The 22,880-nt window shown below is 39.8% G+C and overlaps 1 protein-coding gene across 5 annotated transcripts in view; it reads left to right on the top strand.

Annotated features, from left to right (window-relative positions):
- The window catches only part of SSBP2 (single stranded DNA binding protein 2), a 135,442-nt gene that overhangs the window by 67,338 nt on the left and 45,224 nt on the right, over positions 1-22,880 (top strand). The window lies entirely within an intron of this gene.

The raw sequence follows: 22,880 nt of genomic DNA, 5'->3' as shown, positions 1-22,880 counted from the left end.
ATGGCGATACTTGTTCTCAGTGCCAGTAATGCTGACAGCACTGCAAGCTTTGCAGGGATCAAAATAGACAGTAAAGGTACTAAAGATAAGACAGATATTAAATAGATATTATAGATATTAAAGACATTAAAGATAAGAAAAAGTTAACTGGAAGAAACTGAGGACTTGGTTCCAAGCCATACAGAATTTATGGAAGCAAAGGCAAGTAGCTACAAATTTTTCCTTCTTCTACTTTTTAAGAGGAATCCATGTAATATTAGCTTTATTTGGCTTATTTCCTTCTGTGGATGCCTTGAAAGAATTACTTTTAGTTTACTGCATTTTGTCCTGTTACCTCAGGCTGCCCCACAATGACCAAACTGATGATTCTAGGATAACTTGCCTGATTTTAAGGGATTTTACATGATTTTACATGTAAAGTAATGTATCATGTAAAGTCCCTCAAAAGTAGCAAGACTTGAAAGTGATAGCTTTTGAGGTGGACACTTTTACAGTTCATCTTGGGCATTGAAAACAACTACTACAGTAAAATTGTACCTCTGAAAAATTCACAGGCAATTACTGAAGTTTTCAGTGTAGTGTGTTACTAGGAATAAAGCACAATGTCATGTTAAACAGTGTATTACACACAGATATAAATGCAATTATATGTGAATTTTAAAATGAATATACAAATGAAAATACAAATGTAAAGGTATGCATCATAAATCAAAGCTGGTTTGAATGAAAACCACACCATTCTCACAGTAATGCTTAATTTCAGAACAATAACTCTTAATTGAGATTGCTGCAAATATTTGTATTAGTCCTTCTTGTTCTTAATCTCCAGCTCTCTAAACCATTCTGCTTTACTTGTGATGCTGCTCACCTGTGTTCTACACAGTTATGATTCTTAGGTTCAACTTTTCTTTGAATGTGACAGACATAAAGCACTGTCATGATTAAAAACCTCAACCATTTCATCAACTCAAGACGGCTGTTTATACGAATCTGAAATTTGGCAGAGGGTGACAAAAGTACTACGACACCTTGGTTGCATGAAAGATTCATGGCTTTAAAAAAAATAAAAATTCAGTGATGCTTCATCTACTTAGGTAGCACACTTCAGGGAATATATCAGTATGTGGTGGATCTGCAGGACTGTAACCATGAAATGTTCTCTTGTACTCCTGTAAAAGTACAGCTGCTTTATTGAGTTTGGGTAGTAGAATTTTTTTACAGTCCTTGGAAGTGTGTGTAATTGTGAGAATCTTACATTTTGCTGCTGTTGGAGATTTTTCCTCCAAATGAAATCCATGAAAATTTAGGGGGAGCAGAAGCAGCAGCATCCAAATGCTGTTTGTATGAGCAGGACTCAGACATTTCTGCCTCTGTGCTCCCTGCTCTGCTGCCTGGCTGCTGAAATCTCTCTGAGGTCACACCAAAAAAGGGTACTTGCTGAGTTGGATATGAAATCATCTTGGATATCAGAACATCAAGTCCTAAGTGGTTAAAAGAATCAGCAGGGACCTGCTTATTGATGTAATCTTGCAGTCCTTCCTGAGGGAAACTACTCCTACCGTACTTACCTCGAAACAGAGTTATAAATCTTCCAAGTAATCATTTCTTACGGAAATAAACCCAATTCCCTGAAAACAGGAGTTGTAAAGTGAGTTGCTGTAATGTTGTGTGCTGCCATTCCTGTCACACATTCTGTTATTCTGGGTGATGGTTTACATCATATTAATTATATTTTGTCTCTAGATATGTCCTTTATTTAAAAATACAGAGGTTACAGATGAGATCAAGTCAAGATTTTCTCAAGCCTCACCATGAGCTGTAATTTTTCGAGTAAATCAGTGATAGGTAGCACAGGTGTAATTAATTTTGACTTCAGAAGACACAATCTCTAAGTACCATTTAAACAGATTATGCTGCCATTACTATGACAACAATGAGCTTTAATTTATTGTCACTTTAAATTTTGGCTATCTTATCCAGCAGCACAAAAAGAAAGGCTCGTGTGTTTAAAAATACTCAGCAACAGCTGTGGTTTTACCACTATGGGAAAAAACCATCACAAAGCATCTGATAAAAAGAGGTTTAGATACTGGATTTTGCATTTAAATTTGTTCTTTTGATTGTTGGGTAAAGGCAAAAGAAGGTTTGGTTTTAATACTTGCATAAAACTATGTAATTTTGCCTTAATGGTTTAAACTGTACAAGGAATACACTAGGCAGTGGTGTCTGAAGACACAATTAGCCTGGAACCAAAAACAAAGTGCTGGGAAGAAGGCTGAAAATATAGATGGAGTTAAATTCAGAAGGCAGAAAAATGAATATAGGCTGAGAAGTTTCAACTGTTTAAATAAAAGTAAGGATGGAGTCAGAGGAATCTTGGTGTACCTGATTGCCCTCAACACTCCTTTGCTCCAGATAATGGGCTTCTTTTCTCACTGTAGCTCTCTTTTATTCACTGCTTCTGCTGGATTGTGGAGAAATGTCAGAGTTCTCCATTCCCTGTCATATTGCAGTGCTCAGTGTGGAGCTGTTGAAGAGTTTTGGGTATTGTTGAGCAATCGATGACACTGGTTTTGGTTTGGCAGCAACATAGGCTCTGAATTCCCCAGTCACACCTTTTTCCAGTGGTGTGCACGTAGAACCTTAGATACCATCAATCTGTACGTTCTAATTCATGTAACGAGGCCCACACACTGACTGTGTTCAAGTCTTGTGTGAATAAAGAGATGGATTTTCCATACGTGATTAATGGTTTCATGTGCCTCAGAGTGTGCGTGCTGAAACTCAGGAAAAATAAAATAAAATAAAATAAACAAGGTTATCTACTCGTTTTAGGAAAGATTGTAGTGATTTATAACTGCTGGGAAGGCCCAGGTTGGAACTTTATTTTCCATAACTCCAAAAACTTGAGAGTGTGAGTTATTTTAGTTATGTTAGTTGCCATTAATTAGAAATGGTTGAAAGAATGTGACGGGGCTTAGAAAAAGATGTAGTTTGCTTAAGTGTGATCTAAAGAGCATCCAGTTTGGATGATTAGCAACAAATACATGATGTTTTGTTAGTTGCAGTATCCCTTGGAGTCTTTGGGTAGAAATTCCCATGAGTGAACTTTGTAGACTTTATAAATCTCAGTAAAAATCTCAAGTAAAATTTTCTCCAGGTTCAATTTACTCCATGACAGGCTTGTGAAATTACAAAGAAATTGCAGGTTTAGTTTGCTAATTTTGAAGAACTGCAAGCAAGACTCAGATAGAATCTGTGTTATTTGGCCATGATATATCTTACACTTTAAAATTTTTATTAGGCTCACAAAAGTCAGCTGTTGACAGTGACCTGTGTCAGGTTTTCATCTTTTAAGTTATTTAAAATTACATTTCTGTTCATGTTCTCACTCAGCAATCAAAATGCTATGTAACAAAAGTTTAAAAAGTTAAACCATGCCCACAGAAGTCTGCTATTGCATGTACAATGTCACTCAGGGTTTCTTGGAAATCTGTAGAGAGGAGAGAAGATTGTGGAGCAGAAAACCACCATTATGGCTATTCATTTTGATAATTACAGTCATTGTAAAGGGAAAAAAAAGTACTGAGTGTCTGTGTCTCATGAGCCCCTTCCATATATTGTGGTTTTTTTCTGGTCTTAGAAGGCAAGCTCAGAAGAGGCAGCCTCCCAAAACCATGGGCAGCCTCATGGGCCACTTCAATGTGGTTTTGAAATAATCACAGGCTTGGATTGCCAGCCAGGTATAGGGATTTAGAGTTTGAGATGGGGGTCCAAATTAATCCCCAGGTTAGCAGCAGCTTTGTTACCACCTTTGGATTATTTGTTTCTGGGTAAAATACCTGTCAGTGCATCAAAAGCACTGCCTGCCCGCACTCTCATGGGAAAGCAGAGTGAAATGTTCATGCCCTAGGAGAGAGCCTGGATTTCCCCCAGTTGGACTCCCCAGTAGCTTTATTTTTGTGAGACAGGAGAGGTTCTGTGTGGCCATGGAAACAGAGATGTTGTGAACACCAGGTCGATTTCCCTCTCTGCCTCATTTTCAGCAGAGATTCAAGCCCTTGTGAACAGCTCCAGATTACAGCATGGGTCACCAGAATAAATTGCATTTAAACATATTCTTATTATCTGCTAAATTTTAACACAACTCAATTTCTAGGCTTGTCTGCCTATACAGTGATTAATTAGTATTTCTCCACCACCATCAGAGTTTTGAATGGCTCCCCAGTCCCATCACCACTGCTCCTCTGGAAGCAAGAAGGTTCTGTTGTGCCAAATCCTCCTGGATTTTGGCTGGTTTTGAGAAGCTTTCTTCATTGGGCCATGCCATGCAGAGGTTGACCAAGCCCAAGTGTATTTTTTGAGTGTCCTAGAGTCATAACCCAACGTGGTCACTGGAAAGAGTTGAAACTGGGACCTGAGAGTCTTCTTCTGCCTCTCTTCTTATTTTGGGTGTTTGGCAATTTTTAGTAGCTCCACTCCTGCTTTGTGCAAGCTGAAAGTCCTGGTCCTTCAGAGAAATACTTCTTGAGCTTGTGTCTGCTGGAGTTGGGAGTCCAGCAAGCAGCATCTTCCATTTCCCATTTTCACTAGGTTCTTTATAAACACATTTTTGCAGGAATGTTCTTGAGACAGTCTGTAGCTGAAACCCTTGAGCAGCTCCTGTTTTATCTGCTCAGAAGTGAGGCTAGTGTTCCTTTGCATCTGCCTGGATTCCTGCTGCTCCATAACTGACCTGGATCCAGGTGGTTTCTATCACAGTGCCTCTTAAAGTGCAAAAAAACCCCCTTTAATTTTGCTTTAAATCTGCAGGATTTGAGCAAGATTTTTGCCATTTTGAATTAATCTTCAGCAGTGTTTGGGCCAAACATACTGGACACTCTTCAGGTTGTAAAGATTTTGACCTTGATGCAGCAAATAAGTGAAATAAATATAAGCATTGAGGTCCAGACATGAATCGGGGTAATGTGTGCATTTGAAAGTCCTGGAAAATTAGCCAAAAGCTGACATGAACCCTCAAATCCTTCTTAATTTTTTGAGACTTCGTGATTTTAATTTTTTGATTTTCAGTTGCTTGGTGTTTTCAGTCTTCTTGTGTGGCTTGCCATTCATTGTCATATTTGTCTAGAGATTTTATACCTTTGCATGTCAGCAAACTCATAGTTTATATATACTTCTTACCATTACTTAATAAGTTGGTTTAAAAATTAGGCTGGTTTTAGTAGTGCTGAGTGGAGGCCATGCTCAGTGTAATGTGACAAAGATTTTATCTCTGCTAATAAGGGAAATAGGGGTACTGGTATAATTTGGATTTAGAAAAATGCAGTATACCTTTGGGATAGACTGGTTTCCATGACAACATTTTCTTTTGTATTTTTTTAGGCTAGAAATGATGGGCAGAAGCTGTTTTATTCAGCAGTGGTTAGGTCAGTCTTTGGTTTTGGTTAATTAAACAATGCCAGAATACCCAAAATTACTTATCTTGTGGCCTCCATGTAACCGGGCTGCAGCAGAGAAATAGATTGGAAGGGCCCAATCCTAAACGGAATTGACTAAATATTGGCAATTGTTTTACAGTGATCATTGTTCATCATGGAAACAAATGGGTAATCTTTCTTTTTCCAGTTCTGTGCTCCTCTAATCAATCTTTCCAATGCGGCAGTCAAGTTCAAGGTGCTTTGAGTGCTGTGGGTGCCTCAAAGCACTGTGAGCCTGGGCTTTTACTTTTCAATATCCTGATGACCCAGACTTATTTGTAATCTTTGGCCTTCTTATTTTTTTAAAATCTTTGCTAATCTGCTGTAAATTGTTGTCATATCCTGTGCAAGCACACATATTGCAAAAACAGAAGGTCCCACAATGAGTTCTCCCAAATCCTCCTGACTCCACTGATTTATTTCTCCCTGTGGTTCTGAAATTTCTGATGAGGTTCTTAATGAGGTTCCCTTATATAATGTAATGACATTAAGTTTTTTCTTTATAGCTGTAAAATAAATTAAATACAATGATGCAAGTGACCTTGTTTGATGAGAGGAGTATGCTAATTTTCTAAATAATTTCAGAGGTGGATAACTGATTTGCCATATTTCAGAAGAACATTTCCACCTGCTTTAGTTTTGTTAGAAATCCATAATTTCTACAGCTGCAGAAAATGTTCACCACTATGACTCTGCAGACAGTCACTGTGCAAGATTTCTGGTGTAAAATTCAATTTTTTGGGGTGTATCCCTTCTCCTTATGACGGCCCTTCAGATGTTGTCACAGGTTGTAAGATTTCAGCTTCTTTTCGTTTTTTAATCCAGCCATGGAAGGTGTGAATTGCAGACATGCTTTTAATATTGCTTCTTCAGATGAAAAAAAAAAAGAGCACCTTTTAGATTTAATAGATTTTCATTGATTTTTTGTACTTTTCCCATACAGCCGTTAGCACAGCACCTTGGCAGAATGTGATAATGTTTTAGCATCAGATGAGACTCTGACTTCAGTTATTTATCAGACATTTATGTGCTCTCAAGTAGTTCTGCAACCTTTGCGAAATCCAAAAAGTAGGTGATAATTAGAAGCTTATTTTAAAAATCATCTAAAAATAATATAAAGTTTTATACTTTTGTTTTTAGGACTTGCTTTGTATAACTTCATATTCATACCTGTTCACTTAAAAACTTAAACATGTCTTCAAACACTGAATTAGGTTTAATTATGAAGAAAATGTGCTATTGATAATTTAGTAATCATGGGCATGTTTATACTTTCCTTTGTATTTCACATTTCGAGGGAATTTTTACCTTCTTCTCTATGGAATTGTAGTAGAACTTATTATTTCATGTGCTTTTCATGCCTATATAAACTTCATACCTTCATAATACTTTCCTGAAAAAATATTTTTATTTACCAGCTTTTTTTCTCTACCAAAACACATCATACCATTAAATTGGAACTTTGCTCAGTAGGATTCTTCTTAAAAATGGATTGATTAGTATTTAATTATTTAAGTTTTGAGCCCTGGTCATCTTGGTGTCTTCAAAGTTTGAAGTGAGTGGAGTTTCAGTGAATTCTTTCATGAAATATATTCTTTATCAAACAAAGAGCCTCACTTTGGTTTTGAGCTTGGCTTCACAGATTTCTGAGCTGTACGACCAGCCCTAGAATGTCTTTGTGAGGCCAACAAATATATCTATTTGATATATTTCTGTTCCAAGTGCAGTGGAAAACCATCTTTTTTCAAAACTCTGCTTGGATTGTGCCCATTTCGCGAGGAAGCTCTTTAAGAACTGTTTATTTTATGAATATTTGCCACAATTTTACTCTTCTGCATCAGATGACAGCTATTCGTGTAGAATTTACCATTTTGTCTTTTATTTAAGGTGTTACAATGTATGTAATTGGAAATACCTTTTGAAACTAGCCGGACAGTGCTAGTTGAAACTCTTGTACAGTGCTTAATTCCTTTTAAAGTGTGTTTATTGTAAATTGAATATTGAACGAAATGAATACAAGATCTTGCTAACTGAGATGAGTTAATGCACTATGCACAGACTGAAATAGAGATAATTCCATTTGGGTATCACCCAAAGCTGTTTTACTGTGGCAGCAGTGAAAATTAAATGTGACTGTAGCTGCTTCTCCCAGAAGAAGAGAAGTAGTACCTTCTGGATGTGGTGATCAACCAGAGCCCAGTGTGGGTAAAACCCTACTTTGCCTTTTGACATTTTCAGCATAATCCTTGAGGTTTATCCTTTAACGCCCTCAAATGAGGCTACTTCCAAGTTTCTGGAACAAAAAAATTAATCTGAAGATGCCTCAGTAGTATCTTTCAGTGCTGACCAAGACCCTCGGTGTGGTCGCTGATTTTGCAGAGCCCCTCAGGGCCAGCAGTGCCCACACCTGGGCATGGCCACGGGCGTCAGGGGTGCAGGGCTTTCCATGGCCCCTTCCATTCCTCCCACCAGCACAGCAAATGGGTGAAACAAATGCATTTGTTAAAGCTCTTGTCGAGACCCTGTTGTGAGAGGGAGTCCCTGAGATGGGTTTGGGACCACCGCAGGCAGGAGCTGCTGCTGGTGCCCCTGGGGTCTGTCACAGGCTGGTTGACATCTGTGAAAAACAAAGGAAAAGGCTGCACCAGGAGACAAACCCAGACACTGCTTTGGGCCTTGGACCTTTCTAAAAGCATCCCTCAAAACTCTTCATTTCAGCCACTCACTGCAGTAAAAAGGATCAGATGTTTCCTGCCCTCAGTTTTGTGTGACCTCAGTACCTGCTTGTAAGTCATAAATTAAATAATTTTGGAGTAAGAAGTTCTTCTTCCAACATAACTTAATTTTGAATGAAATTGACATAAATCTCATTAAATGAGACTTAGCTGGGACAGATGCAAGCACTGTAGATGGCTGTAAGTGCACTCTCTTCCCTTAAATTCTGGGAAGGTTTTAACAATTCAGCTAGCTCCATTTCTTAAGAAGAACTTTATCCTAGGGGTTTATTTCCCTCTTTGCTACCAGACAGTAAAAAGAGTCCAGCTGTACTTATTTTATATTTACTCCACCTCTCTCCTCTGGTGTAAGCCAGCAATACTGTAATTACAGGGCTTTTGTTTTTCTCCCTGCTGAATAAAATTAATCATTTCTGTTAGTGATACAGGTATTTTTTCTGTGGTATCTGTGATCCCCAGGATTTCTTTGTAAGAGAAGCAAGTGATGTCCCACCCTTAATGTTTCCTTTCCTGCTGCTGAGGGAAGAGGAAGGAGTTGGCAGTTTACACACAAGGTCTCCTCAGTCCCCAGAGAAGTTATATCCTGCTTGGTCTGGAGTTTTTTTGCCCCTCCAAGTACAGAATGCTGATTTCTATTAAGATACTCCTCATTGTTATTACTACACCAAAGAAAATTATTTATTTAAGTATATAATGGATGTGCAAGATTGTAGGAAACTGTTAGGAACCATTAAATAACAACGTGACTTTTCAGGGAAGCTTCATTTACTCCTTTTGAAAATCTATATCAAGAAAGGCTTTATTTTTGCTTTTAAGATATTCCCCCCCCTCCTTCCTTATTTAGTTAATTATTTAAATTTTGGACAGCCATTACTATGAAGCTGAAAGTTGGTATGGTTCCAGTGCCTCAAACTGTTGGATTTAGCTTCAAAACAGCCCTGTGCAATGCCCTTATTAGCTGTAAATATTAAAATTTCTGTTTCAGTGGTATTATTTGAAGTCTTAACTGCAGCAGTGAAGCACAATGACTCAGTTTGTCAGAACGGAGATGTCTTACTTCTGGAAATTCAGTTCAGAAGGTTTTTGCTGTATCATGTGGCTCTGAACTGGGGACTTAGTGCTACATAAATGCTGTGCTTCTGCCTCATAAATGAGTCAAAGTGGTGCAGAACAGGTGGGTTTCTCTCCCTGAGGAAAAGTATGAGGACAAAATGAACCTATTTTAAACAAGGGTTAAAACATTTTCTGAGCTCTGATGAAGTCATTGTTCAGTGTTTTCTCTCTTCTGAAGCAAAAACAGTGCACTCAGAAATTCCGAACTCTGAAACTGCCAGCTATGGAGTTCAGAATATACAATGGGAATGAAAAATTTCTATTTTTAGGCTTGGTGTGGGAGGCATTCTTTGAATATTCCTGTCTTAATTTCAAAGATGTTGAATACCATCAAGATAAACAGATTTCTGTGCCCAGCACTTTGGGGATCTCCAGGTGAAAGGAAGCTTCCTCTTCATATGGATATTAAGTGACAGTGTCAGTATGATAGACCAAAAATGAAAAACATTACTAAATTAAAATGGATATGAAGCAGTTATGATTTTTCTTTTTTTGTAAAGCCTACTGGAGCAATTCTCTGAACAAAAAGCATGATGGTGTGTGAAATGAATGATAATATAAGGGTGTGAGAGTAATTATTGCTTCATTACTTGGAAGTCCTTTCTTTCCAGGGAGGAAACAAACCGCTGGAATAAAGTTTTCTTGTTGTTTTTGTCCTCACTTTTTAGAACACTTACATTTTGTCTGTATGTAAGAATGCTGTGTGTGTGTGTTTTGGGCTGGGGCTGGCAGGCTCAGAGCATCACCTGCAGGCTAGATAAAGGGCTGTACCCCGGGGAATGCTGAAGTTTAAAAATTCCTGTGCTACTTAAAAACCCAAGATCATCTTGGAATGATCTTCAGTCCCTCTTGCAGTGTTTGCAACAAGTTATCAGAAAAAAGTCTCTCGAATAAATAAAACCAAAGCAGAGAAACGGAATGGTTTAGTGCCTTCATTTCTAAATGTAATGTTCATTGCCTTCTAAATGAAGGAAAAGAGTTGAGTCGTAGGGCAACAATTTGGGAGGTTGTGTGAAGGTTAGATTTTGTTCTTGCTTAGCTGCAACTGATAAGAAAAGCTGTGGGTAAACGTTGTGTGAGTTTGCAGTTTGGCCTGGTCTTGGGACAGTATGCTGGTATCAGGAGGCTCAGCTGCAGAGGGGCTGTGCTGGGAGAAGCTGGGAACTGTTGCATGTTTGGCAGGTGATTAAGGACAGGCTCTGGGAGGAGTGTGAAAAAACACGCTCAAACTGATACATTTGTGCTCAAATTTAGAGCATGTAACATTTTCAATGTGGCAAACAATTCAAAATATCATAATCTTTTCTTTTTTGGGGGAATTTTGGTTCATTTAGCATTAATTCCTTGCAGAATTATGCTGCTCTTCTGTGGAATTAACACAAGCTGAAATTTAACCTTTCACTAACATTTAGTTTCAGGCACATGTGCACTTTTTATTTTGCTGTGAGTGATGTATTGTTTTTGTCCAAGAGTTGTGTTGTGCAGGTCTCCAGCTTAGGTAGGGTCCCCATGACAAAACCTGGCTGGTAGTGCTGGCCCCTGCCCAGCTCATCCTCCTGCTTCCTGGAGAAATCCTCTTTAATAATTTAAACTTGTTTTGTTGTTCACAACACTCCCTAGGTATGTTCAGAACCGTGGCCAAAGGCCGCTAGTTCTGGCTGGAAATAATAGCTGTGCTTCTTAAATGGGTAAACAAATTAAAAATAAATATTTGGGTTCTTTTATTTTCTTTTTTTTTTCCCCCATCTTTTTGCCTTTTAGGTATTGTTTATGGGCATAGGTAACACGGCGTTCATCCGCAGTGAGGAGCAAAGGAATTTAATCCACATGGGTTAAATCACACATTCCTGTTGCTTCTAAACATGGTTTTGTGTGGCTTCTCTTTAGAAAAAAGGATCTTGTAATTAAATCCTGAGGCTCCACATGCCCTGTGCCATGGTGGCTGCTTGATGCATCTCGATTTCCTCGAAGCACAAAAATCCAAGTGTCTCAGCTCCTGGTGGAAAGGCAACATCCAGTGTCAGACACGCTCTCAAATGTCTCAGTGTGATAAGGAAATGGTCCTTTTTTAGCATAGAAGCACAATAAAACACTTGATGTATTGTAACACTAGGAAGAGGATGTGTAAAGGTAAAATTATATCAGTTACACTTTTAGTTACTTTGTTTTCTACACTGTTAGGTCTTGTCTGAAATTAAAACTCTCTGATAGGCGCATAAAATAATTCTATTATAGTTCTAGTAATATGCTAATAGTATATTACTGGAATATATAATTCTATTATAGTTCTATATAATTCTATTACAGTTCTAGTTCTACTAATAATTCTAGTATAGCCATAGTTTTGATACAGAAGATGTTACAGAGTACAGAAGCTGGAGAAACTGTGGCAGGAAATCTTTCTGTTCTCATTAGTTTTATCATTTTGTGCCTGTGGCAGAGACAGGCTACCAGGTGGGACACTTTTATTCCCCATTCATTTGTGCCAGTAAAACGCAAAAATGTGGTTTGTTTGTCCAGGCTCCCATTAAGTCTTAGCAACTAAAGTAAATGAAAAGAGGTAAAAAGTACTGGTGGATCGAGGAATTGGGAGGAGCCTGAAGAAGGCAAGAAAACAAAATATTTGTTAGCCAGGAAAGGAAAGGGAGTAAGAACAGGATAAGCCAAAGCAAAGAAGTCAATTTTCCAAGGGCTGCAGCAGTCAGTGTTGGTCATGCTGGGGTGGTCAAAAAAGCTCATGTTGAATAGCTCTAAACTCAGTTATTTTGTTTGTTTGGTGCTCCTTTGCTGGAAAGGTTCGCTCCTGTGAAGACTGAAAACAGGTGCAAAACTTCCCTCCTCTGTATTTTTTTTTAAAATTTCAGATGGTCCTCACTTACCTTTTTGCAGAGTTGCAAAAGAGTTAAATTACTTACTATAACTTGATTTTAAAAAAAACAAAACAACATGCCAAGAATTAATTGAGGTAACTACAGTCCAAAGTACCTAATACAGATGAACTGTGATCAAAATGTGATGACACAAGTCTTAATATTGACACAAAAATATTTACATCCTGATCACTGAAGAAGCTGCTGCGTCTTTAAATTGTGCTGAATGTTAATAACACAGCAGGGCCAGTCACTAAGCTGCCATGAATCTGGCATTGGGTATTTTGTTTATTTTTTGGCCTCTGGATATTTCCCAGGTTGGGAAATCCCTCAGCCTAAAGAACTCCCAAAACAAACCGAACAATAAAAGCCCAGATTTGGGGTTTTATGAAACAGCCTCTTAAATTCAGAACAATAAAGCAAAATGAAGAGAGTAAGCACATGGAAAACACTCCTTACAAGGAGCTGTTTTATCTGCTGGCATGTTCTCCCAGAGGAAGTGATGAAATCGTGGCTGATTTTGGGTGGTTTGAGTGCAGGATGGGCAGTGAGAGGGTGCCTCAGGGCAGCTGACCTGGTATTCCTGGTCCATCCAGAGATGGAATTCAGCTTTAATCCCGGAGCTGTTGAGCGCCTGGTTGCTCACGTAGGGCTGTTCTTTATATTAATGTGCTTCTCCTTTATTCAGGAAGTGTCTAATGGCGTTGGGGGGAGGGGAAACTCATTAGCTTCCTTCCTGAGTAATATAATTTTTATTTCCTGTTGTAGCAGCAGCCTCAGCCAAAAGCAACAGCCTAAAAAGTGCATGGGGGAGGGTTGCCTGTGGAAAACATTCCCATCTCTGGAGTGAAATGCTGGTTACAAGGATTCTGAGACCTGTGGGCAGTTTTAAGATGCCCTTTTCAGTCAGATTCTGAACTTTCTGCCCTTTCTTCTTTAATTGTGGGGATGGAGGTGACTCAGAACTGCACTAATGGGAGCATTTGCATTTACCTTCCCCATCCTCCCATCCTCCTGAGACCCCCAAAGGTCACCCCAAAAGCCTTCTCCCAGCTGCAGGCGTTGGTGGGACCTGTTGGGCCTGGCCAGGTTTGGGGTATTGGGGGTGCCCCAAGTCTCCCTGCAGGTACCACACATATTTCTCTTCATGTCTCAACCATGGTACAGCTAAAATTTGAAAACACCAAGCAGCCTTTCCTTGCCTCCTGTAATTTTGCCTTGTATTTTTGCCTTAGCTGCCTACTGTATTGCAGCAAAAACTCTATTTTAAATCCTTGTTTCCTGCTTCAAAATAACACTCAAAACTTGAGTACTTGAGGAGCACCACAGTAATGGCACTGGTGGAGTTGAGGGTTGTTTGGGATGAGAAGGATTTAACAATTACACTGAGAAAAGTAGTAAGACACTGTTTGGATTTTTTGATGTTTTTTTACAGTGCTTTATCAAGTGTGCCTTTGTCATGCTAAAAATGCACACACTGTCCTGGGAATAAAGAAGGATTTTAAAAATAATTGAAAAACCTGTGCAAGTCCATTCCTGTGCCTGATAGCAGTTTGTGATAGTGTTACCTTAGCCTGAGAAGAAAAAAATTCTTTCCACCCTTCATATTGTGTATATTTAAACTCAGATATTTGTCACCTTTTCACACATTGTGCAGTGTTTTAGGGTGGTTTTCAGTCTGAAGATTACAAGTTGTTTCATGCAGTCTGCTCTAGCTAGGCTTTCACCAATCTGAAGTGGTTGTGCTAAATGTGAATTTTGCCGTGTGTACAATTGCACAAAGTGTGCTGCAAACACAAGTTCATACAGGAATAGCAACAAACTGGGGCCACTAAGGGAAAAAATAACACCTCGATTGTCCTTCTTCTATACAAACTTTGCAGCTTTCTCTTGGATTTTCAAGCTGGAGTGGTAAAATTTTAATTATGCAGCAGATGAAATAGACCTGGGTAGGAATGAAATACTCCAGACATTTTAAAGAGGTACCAAGTTGAGTGCATGGAAAGTAAGAACAGCCTCTGATGCGTATGATCTTGATTCGTAAAATATCCATGCAAATGGTAATCACAAGGAATGACAAAAAAGGGTGCTCTCTGGAAAACAGGTCCTGGAAAGTCCCTTCCATGGAGTGGTACTTGCAGGGAAAATCAAAAGTGTTTTCTGTTCATTTCACATGAAGCTGGAGGCACAAGGGACATCAAGCATACAGGTGAGCAGCTCTAAGTTAATTGCAGGAGAGAAACTTCACCATGCCAGGAATCTGCAGTCCCTTTCATCAGCGCTTGCTCTGTGCAGGCTATTAGGGTAGATGAGGCAGTTAAATGAAGTACTACAATTATCCACTGTCACCTGACATTTAAGTTTTGTCAGCTTTTGTAGGAAGCATTAATATCCCTCCCCTGGGACCCTCTGCCTGCAGAAACCTGCTTATTTTTGTGTGATGGGCTGCAGCCCCCAGAGAGTGAAAAGGCTGGAGTTGTTTTGAGGGATGGGAAGGCTTAGAAATGGAAGTGAAGAAGAGGAAATGGTGGAATGGGGCAGCTTCAGAGTTCTGTGCCTTGGCTGCCATTTAGAGCAATCCCAATAAAAGCCACCTTTTCCTCCTCCTGGAAAATGCCTCTGCCGTAGTTTAGTATGAGGAGAATGCTTCAAATTGACTTCAGTTCTCGTTTTCTCTTGTTTCCAGCCTGTACATTACATAGTTCTCATTCTGCTATGTTTTAACCTGGAGCTTAAATTTAATTCCAAAGACATTGTGGGCCGGGGGCTGTTCAGGTGGCGCATGGGTGACTGCTGCTCTCCTGTAGATAATTCTTTTAAATAACAGAGCTAAACTGGATATATCTATCCTTTTCCTTCTGTAAGCCTCTCTGTGTTAGCTGGGGAGGAAGCCAGTTTTTTATATATAGTGAAATATGGATTATTGCAACCACTAAGTGCTCACATTAATCTCTGGAGTTTTAGGCCATCTTGGACACAGTGCTGAGGTGAAGGTGACCCTGACAGGTCTGCACTCACAGACTCAGTCAGGGACCCTGGGAAAACAGGCTTGCTCTTGGTTTGGATCAGTGTAATGTGACTTGATTTATTTATATAAACAAGGGGGTTTGTACCTGCTTTGCTTTTAACAGTTCCTTCACTGCAAAATCTGCATTTTTAGTGAAGATACATATACACATAATTCTCATTTAAACCCAGTCTGTTTCTATATGCAATCTGTGCATGTATAAAACTGTTTATGAAGGCAATTTTTCATACCATATTCCTAGGTTTAGCTGATCTCTTTTTTCTTTTTTTTTTTTTTTTTAATGAAGTGCAATGAAGAATTACATGGTGAAGCAGAAGTTTCAGCAATCATTCTTGCATCAGCTGAATTTTGAATCTTGTTCCTTGTATAACATAATGTATTTAAAAATACACTGTCAGTTGCTGTTTTCTGTGTGGGTGACCCAGTAGTCCATGGACCAGCCAGGTGGAATAGCTGTGCATGGATCTCCATCCCTTCAGTATCTGTGTGGGCACCACCTAAAAATCAGAATAATAATAAAGTAAGCAGAAGAATAAGATTTTTAAAGGTGTGCTTAAGAGCTGTAGGAGGTAGTTAACCCTGAAAGATTTAAGCTCTCATTATCATTGCTATGGATTTTCACACCACGGGGTGTAAAATAATTGGTTCCTGAGGAGGAGCCACCTGAGACAGGTTCACCTGCTCTGCTGTGTGACTTGGGCACCAGCGACTTTGGGCGTGTTTGGAGCCAAGGTTTTTCCTGGCAGGGCTGTTTCTCCTTGCCCCAACCCTCACCAGCCCTGGGCTGTGTGCTGGGCACTCACAGGCTTGGATCAAATTCCCAAAGAAAGGGAATTAACGTCGTTGTGGGGATTTTTTTGTTTGGTTGGTTTTTCATTTGTGGTTTTCTTTTTTTCTTTTTTTTCCCAAAAGCACATCCAAAAACCACATCCTTGGAGCCGTGCTCTGCCTCTGCTGTTTGTGGAGGATGGATGGATGGATGGATGGATGGATGGATGGATGGATGGATGGATGGATGGAAATTCCTTGAATTTTGGTACTCCCTAGTGTGGGCTGGGGGGCTTTTGTTGCTCATTGACTCCTCCCTATAACTCCTTTATAGCAAATAATCACCAGCAGGAAAATGTGAGGTCTTCATAAGCACAGTGCCTAATTCTGGTTTAGCACTTAGAGGTGTTAACTCTCTGCTCAACAAGTTACATTCATCCAAAGATAGATATTCAGCTAACATGAGAAAAATGAGATACTTTAGAGGCTAGCTTTCCATGAGTTTTAAATTTGTCCTATTTTTCTTCAAATGCACATGTACTTCTTAGGGAATTAAGTATTTATTCATCAGCACCTGCACGCCCAAGAAATACCACTGGTTTTAAAGCCGTGAATTTCAGGCTGGAGACTCTAAAGTGTGCATTGTGTTATGTGTTATGTACCGCTAATTCCATTGATAATGGAGCTAATGTTCAAATAAACCCCAAAATGGATGCTTCAGTAAGATTTGTTTATGAAAATAGGCTGTCAGAATTACAGTGTTGTGAAGTCACATGTTTTCACATTTTAGGACATAATTTATGGAGCACACTCTTGGAAAGTGGAGACGTATCCATGGTTGGTATCTTAGTAAATGGTTATTAAAGAGGAATTTCATGAGATGAAGGTCCAGACAAGAACATGCAAATGAACAATTATTTTTCAGGCTCTGGAGAAGCAGAAAAACATTTTCATCATGAAGTAAATTTTGCAGTTCAGGTCCCTCTGAAGTAAAATTTATCTTTCTGTGCATATGACTTTTCCAGTCAGCTACATATGGAGACAAAAATCCATTTTGAATTGTGAGGGAATTACTGAGGGGGTTTTGGTGTATTTTCCTTTCTGAAGTTGTTCATGTATTGCCAGCATTGCTGAATCACTCCCAGGCGACCTGAGGATAACCCCAAACCAGGCTACTTTGCATTTCATAATCAAATTTTAGTCTTTCAGCTCACAGCATATTTGTTCATTTCTTTCATAACTTGGAAAGGACAGAGAGATACAGAAAAACTTTCATCTTAATAATCACTATATTCCTAAAATGGAAAAGCACTTGACTCGTGTGGAGTGCTGGGCCATAAGAACTGGGATACAATACTCTGGCAATCTTAAAATCTTTGGAAAATAAAGTGGGTTTAACAATTAGATTAATTAAATGATTAAAAGACACTGTGCCAACCACTTAATTGCTAGGGGAAGTCGGGGTATGAGATAGTCTTGTCATACTAGTCCAATTAGCACAATTGTACCAACCATGAATTATCTGTAGAGCATGGAAAAAAATGGAAGAGTGTGTTGGGGAAGAAGGAGGGAAGGATGAGCAGCGATCATCCTCTTTGTGCAGCACGGCGTGTCTCGAGCACGGGGAATATCTGGAATTTAAAAACCCGGCTGGAGACAGAAGGTGTGGGGGCCGAGGCGTTGCCCGTGGAGGGGAGCGTGTTCCTGGGCAGGCAGGGGCAGACCCCGGTGTGCAGGGGCCCTCGCTGTGATCCGGGGGCAGGCAGGAGCAGAGCAGCGCGGGGAGCGTGCGGGGGATCCTGCGCCTGCGAGCAAAGCTGCCTCGGTCTCCAGGGAGTCTGGAGGAGGGGTGTAAGTGTCACTTCTGGAAAAGAAGTCATTTTGTTGAAATATCACTGCAGCTCGGCTCCAGGCTTCAACAGCAGCACCGTTTTGTGTCCTCAAGTGCCTTTTGTTGTTGGCAGCGTGGGGGTTCCTGCTGGGGCTGACGGTGCTGCTGCAGCTCGGGAGGGTCCTGGGCTGGGACCCTTGCCCTGCACACAGGCACAGACCTGGGACTCCACCTCAAAGGAGTGCCCTCACCCTCACAGAAAACAGGCTGAAAGCATTGCTTGAGGTATCATTTCTGAATCTTCATGAAGAACTTTACTGGGATGGGCTGCCCAGGGAGGTGTGGAGTCACCGCCCTGGACGTGGCACTCGGTGCCATGGTTTAGCTGAGGAGGAGCTGTTGGGTCACAGCTGGGACTTGATGGTCCCAAAGGTCTTTGCCAACCTGGCTCATGCTGTGATTGTGTGATTCTCCACCTGGGGAAAGCTGGGTATTCTGCCTTTCAGTACAGGTCTGTTTTGGAAAAAAAAATAACCCAGAAGAATGGGCAGAAATTCAAAAGAATGTCATAGGTTTTTTTCCCATATCTGCAACACAAATTACTCTTGCACCTTTTTGTCAGTGAACAGTCCGCTGGTACCTATACATAGTATGGATTTTATTAACTTCTGGGCAATAATGAAGGTTTCGTTTAAATACCTTTTCTTTATAACCATAATTTTGAGAAAACCTCATCTGGAAGTTATGTTCTAAATAATCCAAGAAGCAGCAGCTGAGAGACAGGATGGAAATGCTGTCTTTTAACAGGAATTTGAAGTAGTTTTATTCACTGATAACAAAGCTTTGCTCAAAATTAATTTATATTCCAACCCAGTAGCCAGTTTTTAGCACTGTAATGAAATTTTTCTGTCTCAGCTAAGCAGGATGAAATCCCCAGACTGGGCACTGGGATACAAACTGTGATCCCACCTCAGATATTTGCTAGAGTGAGGTGGGTTTGGGGCTAGAATTATTTCACGGGGAAGAAGGATGGGTGAAGTCTCAGAGGACACCTTCATCATCATCATCATTATTATCAACAGATCTGCTCTTCCCTAAATGACCACATCTGCTGGTGCAATCCTTTTTGTGTTTCCAAGAAAAGGAATAAATGTGGGGTTTTTTTCATCTGCATTGATGGCATCATTATTTTTATTATTCTTTGTTACTCATAAATAAGATGGAATGAAGAGAAATAAAATAGCAGAATCCAGATGAAACCATAGGGAGCTGGGATTGGAGGAAAACTGAGAAGTTGTAAGGAATGACCTTCCACAGTCACAGTTCTCAGACTTGTGCAGTCATGTGAATGCCTTCCTGTTACACAACAGAAATTAAGCAGTTCAGACAAATATATATCAGTGGAGCTACGCCAGGGTTTAATTAGGTCTCATGATCCAGATCTTTCGAATTACCTGCCTCTTTCAGTGTGATGAATCCACCTTTTTTGGGCATGACCTTCCAATCTGTGTTGAGTAAACCAAGGCTGCTCAGTCTGGGGGTTTTGGCTTCTTGGTGTGCAGCCACATGTTCAGAGGCTTTGTAAAAGGCACAGAGACTTATTTAAAGTATTTGAAATTTTATTTATTTTGTTGTTCAGAGTGATGAGTAGTTTTTTGTTCCATCTTGGAGAAAGCAAGGAGGTTGCTAGTGGTTAATCAGTTTAGTTCCTTTAATACCTCTTTATTTTGTGATGGGTGCAAATAGGGAAGGTCTCTTACAGGAACCAGCTGGTGTCTTAGAAGGACTTGGTAAATTACAAATTGAAGTGTTTATGAAAGGAAATTCAGTATTTTTTTATGGTACTGGCTGCAGTATGCCTTGCACTTCAAAGCTATCAATGACCAGAAATTAAACAGGTGGTAAATATGACTGGAAATAGTAATCATCCATCATCCATCTTTCCAGAAAAAAAAAAAAAAGTTTAAATTCCTTACTTCCCATAGTTCTCTAAGTTAATGAACTGGATATTTATCCCCTGCCCCCAGAAAAGGAGAAAGAGAAAAGAAAAAAAAAACCAACCAGCAATTGTTGAAGTTTTGACATTTTGTGTTTTTCCTTCTGACTGTGCTGCTCTCACCAGCATTTCAAACATGGTTGTGGTTTCCTGCATTGTCCTTCGCATTCCACATTCACCGTTCAAGTTGTTTCATTAACCCAACACCAGCATGTATAAAATATCCTGAGATGTTGATCTCAGAAATCTAGAGATTTCTGCTCTAGTTCAGCTGATTGTGTCTGTACCATCCATGGCAGAATGTCTTTGTCTGGAGATGCCATGCTTTGGTTGCTTGTATGAATATATGAAAATATTGTGTTCCTAAATGATACGAGTAGATTTAGGGCTGACATGGAGGAGGGAGAGGGGATGAGGGAATTAACACTTTTATTTGTAGGGTCCAGCTCCTCCCCTCCATCATCCAGTTGGTTACATCATTTCCCATCAGTGAGACTTCTTAAAAATAGAACTTTCCCCTGAGGGGACAAATTTAGTAACGTGGTAAACTTTGGATTGAAATAAGGAAGTTTTAGTGTAAGCAAAATACCTGAAATTGAATGTCTTGGTGAAGGAAAGAGCCAGGTGAGGATTTTTATAAAGTCAAGTAATTTCTTTGTACCATTTTTTGGTTTCAAGTGAAATTCTTTGTAAGCTTACCCCATCAGCTACTTTTTGGGATGGCCTCAAAAAATGAGCATTGCAGGTTTATCTCTGGATTTTTATACTTCAGATACTATACTAGTGGAATAGCTAAATGATTTTACTTTACATTTTATTTACTTTGGGATTTCTTTATTATAAAATCCATCCTAAACCATAGCTAGTTTTATTTGTTACTATAATAATCTATTTTTGCATTGCCAAGAGTAACTTGGGTAGAGAAGGAATGACCATAATAACTTTCAGTCAAGTACATAGATTTAATTAATAATTGTAAATTATTATACATTCATTAGTATAAATTCATTATTTTAGCTGCAAAAGCAAATAGAGATTTCCATTTTTAAGGAGGTTAGCTACGGTACAAGGAGTTTATACCATCTAAATTTTCTGATTTCATCTTTTTATGAAAAGCAGGGAAAGCAATTTGCAAATATTTAAAATGTCAAACTAATGGAAGTATAAATGATGAACAACTTGTAAGGCATGCAGAAGGAGGCCATGGTTTGCTATGGGACTGTGGAAAAAGAATGAATAATTCATCAGGATAGAATAAATAAGAATATTTCCATGCAGCAGTTGCAGGTTTGTTTATTGATCTACCTGGTAGAAGTTCTTAAAAGATTCATTATTTAGCACAAGCTAGAAAATGTAATATACCCAAAACACTGAAAATACTTTATTTCTGGCTTTGGGACTTCATTGCCCATCAGGGAAGAAAATCCCAAACAAACATGAAAACAGAAAAAAAAAGCCAGTGCATTTTATAATGAAGGGTAGGAATGGAGGTTTCTGTGACACCTGAGAGTGTAACTGCAGAATTCTGGGGGTTATGGCACTGCAGCTCTGCCCTGCTGCTGTGGCCACGCAGACTCTGAGTCCTCCCTCCCTCACTCCTCTCGCAGGGGCAGGGCAGGGGGTTTGCACTGAAACTCCACTGAATCCACTGAAAACCCACTGAAAGTCAAACCCAGCACATCGAGTCCCTCGCTGCCAGCTCCTGGTGATTCACCAGCAACGGGGCTGGGTTCCTCTGGTGTCACTGCCAGGGGAGATGCAGAAACAGGGGAAAAACCCCACCTCTCTGAGACAATTATGAAAATGTTATTTTTAGGTATATTTCTTACAAAGCCTTTTTAGCCAGCAAATGGCTAACAGTTATAACTTCAATCCTTTTCTCCCTTTGTTCTGGAATAGTCATTATTTCTCCCTTCCCCTCTATTTTTTAACTAAATTTGCTGGGGGTTTTTGAGGAATAATTTTCAAAGTGGAAAAGAGCATGAACTGTCAGCAGCAGGGTGCTGTATCCCTGAGGAGCTCTTCATCCCAAGGGGCTGTTCCCTCCCCTGTCACCCCAAGGACCTGGCAGGGGACACATCCCATGGCCAGTGGCACCTGCCATGCCCAGTGAGGGCACTGGGGGATGGATGATGGTGCTGCAGTGAAGCCCAGCAGTGCCCCTTTAATGGGCTGCTCCTCCTTGGTTGCAGCTCAGGCTCTTTGGGCCTTTTGGAGATGCTCAGCTTTTAACATCATTGATTTTCTCCATCAGTGCTGCTGTTGTCATCCTTCATCCAGAAAACCTGTACCTGTATTATGCATCCAGCATGCTCCACTCAGACTGTGCCTCTCAATGGGTTTATTGCACATTGATGCTTAAAGAGATCATATTTCCTTAAAAAACCCTCAAACAGCAACAAACCAACAGCTTTTTTCCTGTTTCCCTTTGGAAATGGAAATGATACAAAAATAATTATTTGACATGAATGGCAGTGACTGGCAGAGCACCACGTTTTTTGGCCACAGTTTCTCTGGCTGCTTTGTGGTGGCCTCTCCCTGCATGATTTGTGGTTATAATTCCAAAGGATTTGCTGCATCCAGCTCACCTGGCTGGCTTTCCCTGTCAGCTGCAGTTCTACAGTGTTTCAGCACTGATCCTTGCATAGACAATACCCTTTATTAGATGATTTCTTCATGAATAAAAGCCTTGCACTCATTTTGAAATCCAGCATCTTTTGCAAACTTTATGTTTCAGTGATACATTCCAGACTTTTCCAAAGCACATTCAGCTTGGATGCTAAATATGTTACTGCTAGTTGTTCAGAACTTTAAAACACAGCTTAAGCCATGAAGAAATCTGTGGTGATTAACTGAATGTTTCCTTTCTGCTTGGTTGGAAAAGGTCATCCCTCCTTTTGTGCCAGTCTTCAGATCTTTCCAGCAGAATTCTTTCCTTTCTTAGGTATTGTGCCAAACACCTGGAAATGCAATTTCCAGATCTGCATCTTTAGGGTATCGAGCGTGCATGCACAATAAATGGAGTGATAATTTAATATCTGTGTGTTTTGCAGGGCAGGCTT

This window comes from Ammospiza nelsoni, chromosome Z, assembly GCF_027579445.1.
Source record: "Ammospiza nelsoni isolate bAmmNel1 chromosome Z, bAmmNel1.pri, whole genome shotgun sequence".
In the NCBI taxonomy this organism is placed as follows: domain Eukaryota; kingdom Metazoa; phylum Chordata; class Aves; order Passeriformes; family Passerellidae; genus Ammospiza; species Ammospiza nelsoni.
Note: the sequence above shows the minus strand (reverse complement) of the source record. Positions and strands in the feature narration are given on the sequence as shown.